The 7,551-nt window shown below is 30.2% G+C and overlaps 1 long non-coding RNA gene across 1 annotated transcript; it reads right to left on the reverse strand.

The window, feature by feature from the left end:
- Positions 1–536: 536 nt before the first annotated feature.
- On the reverse strand, positions 537–3,135 carry LOC140436913 (uncharacterized). Its single transcript, XR_011950324.1, has 3 exons — positions 2,997–3,135; positions 2,400–2,621; positions 537–2,315 (listed from the first exon to the last, which is right to left on the reverse strand). It is a non-coding gene; the product is annotated as an uncharacterized lncRNA (long non-coding RNA).
- Positions 3,136–7,551: the final 4,416 nt, after the last annotated feature.

Raw genomic sequence — 7,551 nt, forward strand, 5'->3', positions numbered from 1 at the left:
TTACTGATATCCTTCGGTCTCCTTTTTTAATATCGTTATTAGATGACCCTTTCTCCACTACATCAGTATACTTTCTGAGTTCCCTGTATTTTTTATTAGTTTAAGAATCCAGTGCATCAAATTGTCTTCTTAATTTTTTATTAATTCATTTTTTATCATTTCCTGGTGGTTTTCACTGTTGCAGTAATTTCCTTGTATAAAGCAACTTTTGAAGTTTATATTAAGGAATTAGGAAGAAAATTAATAGGTTACTTGAGTGCAAACAAACAACAAACTTTTGAATTCTAATTTCGTGTTTTGTTGTAATGAATTAAAAACAAACAAAAAAAAAACATCAAATCAATTATACATTTTTAACAAAAAACATACAAAAGAAATAAATCATAAAACATTTTGCAACATAATTAGTAATTTAATTAACGCATTAATGCACACAACGTAATAAATACAGTTTCAATTATTTTCTAAGACATACAATATGTTGTATATAAAGATACAATATGTTATAATAATAAATAAGTTGTAAGTATACCAAAGACTTCTAAAATTGTAATGGTGGTGTGAATATACAAAATAGGACAAGATAATGCCCTGCCTAAATCGCACAGGCCGATCAGTCTTACATCATTTTTGTTCAAGGCAACAGAAAAAATTCTTGATAGACATATTAAGGGAAGACCTTTGAGGGATCATTCTCTCAATGGCAACCAGCATGCATATCAAGAAGGAAATCAACAGAAACAGCAGTGTACAAAGTAATTCAGAAAATCAGTCACTCAATTAATAATGGAGAGAATATTTAGCACATTTAATAATGCCCTATCAAATATCACTATCAATGTGTGTTACTATGTGTAAATGGATCAAAGCAATGCTGGAAAATATATTGTTGAGTGAATAGAAGATGCACAAAGGTGCAAGGAGAGATTTTGGCCAAAACTGTTAAGGGTGTCCACAGGGGGAGTGTTTTCTCCCCTCCTCTGGTCACTCCTGGTGGATCACTTGATGTCACTTCTTGACGCACACGGGGGAAGAAGTACATGCCTATAGGGATGATCTAATTATTATGGTAAGAGGAAAATATGGTAATTTTCTTTCCAGCACACTCCAAAGAACATTAAATATCCTTAGTAGGTAGTATGACATGGAAAAATTCTCTATCAATCTTAGTAAAACATGTAGGAGTAATATTAGATAAGCAGCTTACATGTAACGCCCAGTTGGAAAGAATAACCTACAAAGCAAAGGTTTCCCTTTCTACATGTCAAAGAGTATGTGGGAAAATTTGGGGTTTGAAACCCAAACCGATGTACTGGCTATATATGACTAGTCAGATCTATGATTACGTATGGCGCACTTATATGGTAGTTTAAATAACAACAAAAGACCACTTAATAGAAGCTGAATAAGCTTCAAAGACAAGCATGCTTAATCATAACACGAGCAATGTTGACTACCCTAACTGCCTCATGGAGGTCATGCTTGATCTCTCTTCATTACATATATGGATGAAGAAGGATGTGAAGATAGGAGCATACAGAAGGTGGATAAGATGTCAGGAAGCAGGGCAAAAGGATACCTGGATCAAATCTGGAGAAATAATGATGCCAGATGCAATGCAACCTAAATATAATTTTGAAAAGTCGTTTACCATCCTCTTTATAGGAAGGTACAAATAGGAGTTAAATAAAATCAATGCATTGGCCATTGATAAATTGTTGGCAGCACCATCAAAAGTTAATGAATAGAGTTTTATGCCTGAACAATAAATAAAATTTAAGCAAAGATTTACTAAGGATGCTTTTTCTTATCCACAAAAGCTCTCAATTAAAAAATATGCAACTGGCACTTTAAAATTCTCATTTAAGGCTACTAACATAAACACCAGTGCCTCTCATGCTTCTGGTATATTATCAGATTCTATATCTGTACCAAAATCTACAGAGCCAATAAATTTTTTCCCATCCCATTTTACTAGCTTACGAATAGACATTTCGTTCAGCACTAAATTACACACAAGTGTTACAAGTGTTTTATTTTGCTTCCCTGCTTCTTCAACTTTGTTTTTCAAAGCATTTAAAGCTTCTTTGGAAAATCCGGGTGCGCCATCAACAGTTTGGTACCATTTTGTTATGGTTGATGGGTGTGGTAATGAATTACCTATTAAAAGCTCTTCTTAAAAAAAAATAGGCTTTTGCTGAATACAATAAATTTAAAGCCAGTGCAAATGACCTTAATTCTGGAGAATATTTGGCACATTTGGCACCCTTTAAAAATTGTTGAAACAATGCTTTGGCTAATTCTGGTAAAGAGGCCTAAAACAATAAAAAATACAAAAATAAAAGAATATAATAATAATTTAATTTTGTTCTTTATGGAATATGTGAAAGAAAACTTACCAACACAGATTCAACATTTTCTGTAACATACAGTTTTTCTTTTAATGATTGTACCAATGCGTTTAATGTTGTTGCTTGTCGTTTTCATCTTTTAGTAGATATTCTTAGGGTGTCAAATTGTTTCTTTTTTTTGCTATATACATGTTTACTGATTCCATGTATCTTTTTCTTTTTCTTGGGCAGTCTAAGTCTGACATGGAAAAATCCCCCACATAATGCTTCCTAAAAATAAAAAGATATAATGAAATAAAAATTGCTTATTCAAGGATATAATAATGCAAATGAAAAATTAAATGAATATTGCCTCTTGTTATTTTTTTTTAGCTATTAATTCTCTATCTGCAGCATGCCCTTCAATATTTTCCTTGCCTAAGAATTTCTCAGTTTCTGAGGCAGACAAAGTTAGTTCACTGCTAGCAGTTCGAAATTTAAATTGTGGGTGTCTGATGGACTAGGGAGAGCTTTAGTTCCTACCACCTCTTTAACGTCTTTAGAAGACCTGTATGCAAAGAGAAAACAATATAGAAGAAACAATAAACAAAACATTTATATAAATATTAAATACCAATGTAAAAATTTAATAAAAACATTACTCACCTTGGTATAGCTAATGGTTTTGCATTTTCTTTTAGACGAACAAAGCTAGATTTCATGATAACATCATTTGGATCAAAATAATCCCAACAAATACGTGACCATCTGGAAAGCTTGTTCTTATTTAATTGTAAAATGTATATCCAAATTTCCTGTTTTTCTTCGTCAAAAGGAAATCTATGAAAAAAAAATTAGTAAGAAAAATTATATTTAAATGATTTTAATAAAAAAAAGACAAAAAATTTAATGGAAATTGTCATTATTTAGTATAATGCCATTGTTTAAATAGGACTAGTTAGCCAACGCAATGTATAAATTTGTTTGATTCTAATTGAGACAGTCACTAGATGTCACCACTCTTTCTGTCTCAATAGATTTTAATATACCATTGTTTGTTTGATATACATTATACTAGATGGTGTTATGTGAAAAAGTTAAGCACTAAACTAAACGTCCATTTTTGATCCACTGAATTAAATTCACCAGCGTTGCAATATTTCACTGACATAGTAGCGACAGGTTTAGTTACAAATAAAAATGTTACAAAAACAGAACATGAATCACAGGTATTCATTTAAAATAGAGTTATTACTATCAACTACATAGTAAATATCGTGTCAACTAAAATTGTACCTACATAAACGTGCTGTGACTTCTAAATTTTCCTATATCTAAATAAGTTTAAAGAATTTAAATATTTTATTTTATTTGGAAGTGTATTACAAACATTTGGTCCGAGGTAAGTAGAACATTTTAATTCTATGTGTTTAAAACAAAACATTTGTATGAGAAATGAACAAATTAGGTATTTAGAAATAAATTTTACCGGATAATACATATATTCGATATTATTTGAAAAAAGTGATTTTAAATTAAAGTAATGTTACTTCCATAATAAATAAATGGTTTTTTACAGATGGCTGGAAATAGTTGTTGTTATTACAAATGTGGTTTATCACCATACAAAATTCATGGATTAAGAATGTTCAGATTTCCGACAAAAAATCCTTCGGCTTGTCAAACATGGATATTACACTCTGGTAAGTAAATAGAAACTTTTTTTACATTCTTTTATTTTACACCGTTTTCGTTACGCAATTAACTTGAAAAAATGTTTATTTTTTTTTCATTCATCATTTTTTATTATCGCCAGGGTGCACGCGTCATATTCGAGATGCATTAATTTGAATTTTACGTTTTCTTTGGTATTATAATTATGATATAATAAACTTCGGAAAAACAAATTAGTGAATAAATATCAAGTTAATAAACATAAACAAAGTATTAGATATTTAAATATGTATTTCTGTAGCTATTTTTAGTTATTGTATTGAAAAGTAGAAATAAGTTCATCTTTATCGGAGAACTAATTTATACAAAGGTCCATCTGGGAAAAAATTATTGGTTTCACGTAAAAATTTTATAAAATGCTTTGGTTTTAAATATAAAATGCTCTCTTGCCTAGTAATGGTCATAGAAGATTCTATTTTTTTTTAGAAAGTGTGTTTTTCACCGGTTTTTCATAAGCATAAATAAGTTTGTGGCATAAACGATATCAACGTTATTTTAAATGTTTATAAACAGAATAAATAACCTATAAACTATTTGCTCTGATTGATATTTAGCGCACTTTAATAACTTATTCATTTCCATAATTTCCAGGAGCTATGTTACATGTCTTTGCGCAAAAAAAGAGTTATTATAATTTATAAATAACTGCAAAAATAAGGTTTTTTTGCAACTATTTTGGTTAATAGTTTCATGTATTTTAATTTGGATACTCTCAAAAATTACATAACTTTTTATGATCTACAACTCTAATAAAAGGTGAAAAAATCTTAAACAGATATTTAAAGTCTCAAAAAGGTATATGAGGGGTAGCTGATGACAATTATGTGAAGACTACAGCTAATTTTGCTTTGCTTTTTTATTAAACAATCGTAAAAAGTGAAAAAAGTGTATGCGCATAAAACGTTTCTTATTCATGTTAGAGATATATGATTAAAATAAAAGTTATAGATCATAAAATGTTCTCTAATATTGAGATTTTTATAATTAAAATACATAAAGAATTGACCGAGATAATTTAAAAACCCTTATTTTTAAAGTAAAATTTATAAATGTTAATATAAATATAAATAATATACATATAAATAACTTTCTTTTTTGCATAACGATATGTAATACAACTATTTAAAATTATGGCAGTTAATGAGTTTTTAAAGGGTGCTAAATATCATACAGAACGACCATACAGTTTATGAGTTATTCAATTTGTTTATACAGGAGTCCGATTATTTAAAAAACTGTACTTGTCCAAACAGTCACTCTAGGGTTATTTTGTAAATAGAAATCGATTTTTATGGCTTCGTTTTAAATTATTAAAAACAAACATCAAGATTATATTAAATTTGTTTTTAAATATCAGTTTGAAGAATAACAAATTTTTAGCATATAAAAATTTCTAATAACTTTGACTTTTTTATGTGTTACACTTGTATCTAGGCTCAATATAAAGCTAAACATTTAAAAAAAAAACCAAAACCTTCTATTGCCCAGAGGAAATCAAATAGCATTTTTTTTCTTGTTTAAGAAATTGCAAATATTTTCATTGTTTATTAACATTAAGGCTGAAAATTGAACACATTGTAAAAGAATATCTAAATTTTATAATTCGATTTATAAATGGCATACACAGTGAAGAAGTAAATTAGTTTTGAAACATTAAAATAATGGTAATCGTAAAATATCGCCACAGAAAAATGCAAGGGAGATCTGTCCGCTGCAATATCTCAGCTTGTTTCTTGTTATTGGTTATGAAAATTTCTGTTTTTTTTTAATTGTGCTTTTACACCAGCTTTTCATTGAGTCTACGTACAGCCGTATGACATAAAAAATATCAAAAGTAGTATAAATGTTTAGAAGCTAAAAAGCACTTTTTCAAACTGTTTTTTTAATAAAATGTTGAAGTTTACAAATAAAGCTTCAAATAATCGATTCAAAAAACGTCAAATAACTACTGTCAAAGGTTAAACACCCTTTTTAAAGTTCCTCACGGATTTTAAAGATTTAAACAGTGTTAAACAGATAGAGTAATTCATCGACGAGTTAACAATACGAAGCGAAGTTCTTTAATCACAATGTGATAAGAAAACAAGTATCAAATTTGGTTTTATATTTCAATAGTCGAATTTAATTGCGGCTATATTGGTGTAATTAAAGAAAACCAGTGAAAATCCCAAGAAATAGGTGAGATTCTTTTTTCTTTCTTTCCAGTTTGGGAGAGTCCATTAGGTACTCACATTTAGGTATTGTGTTACGGTTTGGGTAACCAGGACTACACATCATGAACAGCAATTAAATATTTACATTTACACAAAACAGCTTCAATTCCAACCCAAAATCATATGTCGTTGCCGCAGTCTCTAGACCTCCTCCCCGTTCGTTTCCTGAAAGGGAACAAGTTATTGTCATGCACTCCATTTTGAATACTATTTTATTTAAATATATTATAGAAATTGGTGAAATGGTTTATCCAAAAAATATTACTTTTACATCTCGCATTTCGAATAATCGAATCCGCATTTTCCTCACTTCTACCGACATCGTTGATCAACTAATACACCGAACGTCATAATTAATTTCACCGCCATCTTTATCTGCAGGCTTCTTTCTGCGACCAAAAGAATCCTTATTTCAAATGTATCTCCTTCCATTCCGCATTCACTAATCGAGACGTCCCTAAAAAATACGGAACATCAGATGATCAATAGGCATATTATCAGGAGTTTTCCTAGGGTAACATTTGTAATCCCTGACAAGGTGAACTTTGAAGTGCAATCTTCTCTGTTAATTAACCATGAAAATACATCCTTTAAAATATTTTTATTCTCTGACAGACTATAGTGTTTTCTTTGTAAGCTTACGGGTCGTACCGTGGGGTATGATTGCAAAGTCTCCAGTTGACCAGATCACACACTCATTGCAGCTAATGCTCCTCCCTCTTTTTCATTTTCAGCTGACTCTAAGGAGTCCTTAATCCTAAATCCTTAACTTCATCAAAAGAATTTCTATCTTCGGAAATTGAGTCCATCTCCGTTAACTACATACCCATCCTGGCTGCCATTATGGATTTATCCATCCCTCGTCGTACTAATTCAAAGCCCATGTTGGCAGTAGGACAAAAAAGGGGACACTTCAATGACAGTCCTCCTGATACTCCTACCATTCTATCTTCATCCGGTATTCTTGCTCTATTAAGTTCTTTTCCTCCTTCGGAATTTTCCACCATTTTCCATTTCGATACCACTTTGGGTGGTATCGAAATTATATAATCGGATATTATATTTCCGCTATAAAAATGATCTAATTTTACACTCAATTCCACGCAACTTATTACATTTCTTGAGAACTCTTTTGTATGTATCACCCCACTACAAGAAGCTTAAAAATCCTCCAACATAGATGGTATTCAAAAGGACTTATTGCAGCTCTACATAGGTACAAGGAAAAGATCACTAAAAACCGTATTACTAGAATCTTAAAAAAGTTAAAAGAA

This window comes from Diabrotica undecimpunctata, chromosome 3, assembly GCF_040954645.1.
Source record: "Diabrotica undecimpunctata isolate CICGRU chromosome 3, icDiaUnde3, whole genome shotgun sequence".
NCBI lineage: Eukaryota > Metazoa > Arthropoda > Insecta > Coleoptera > Chrysomelidae > Diabrotica > Diabrotica undecimpunctata.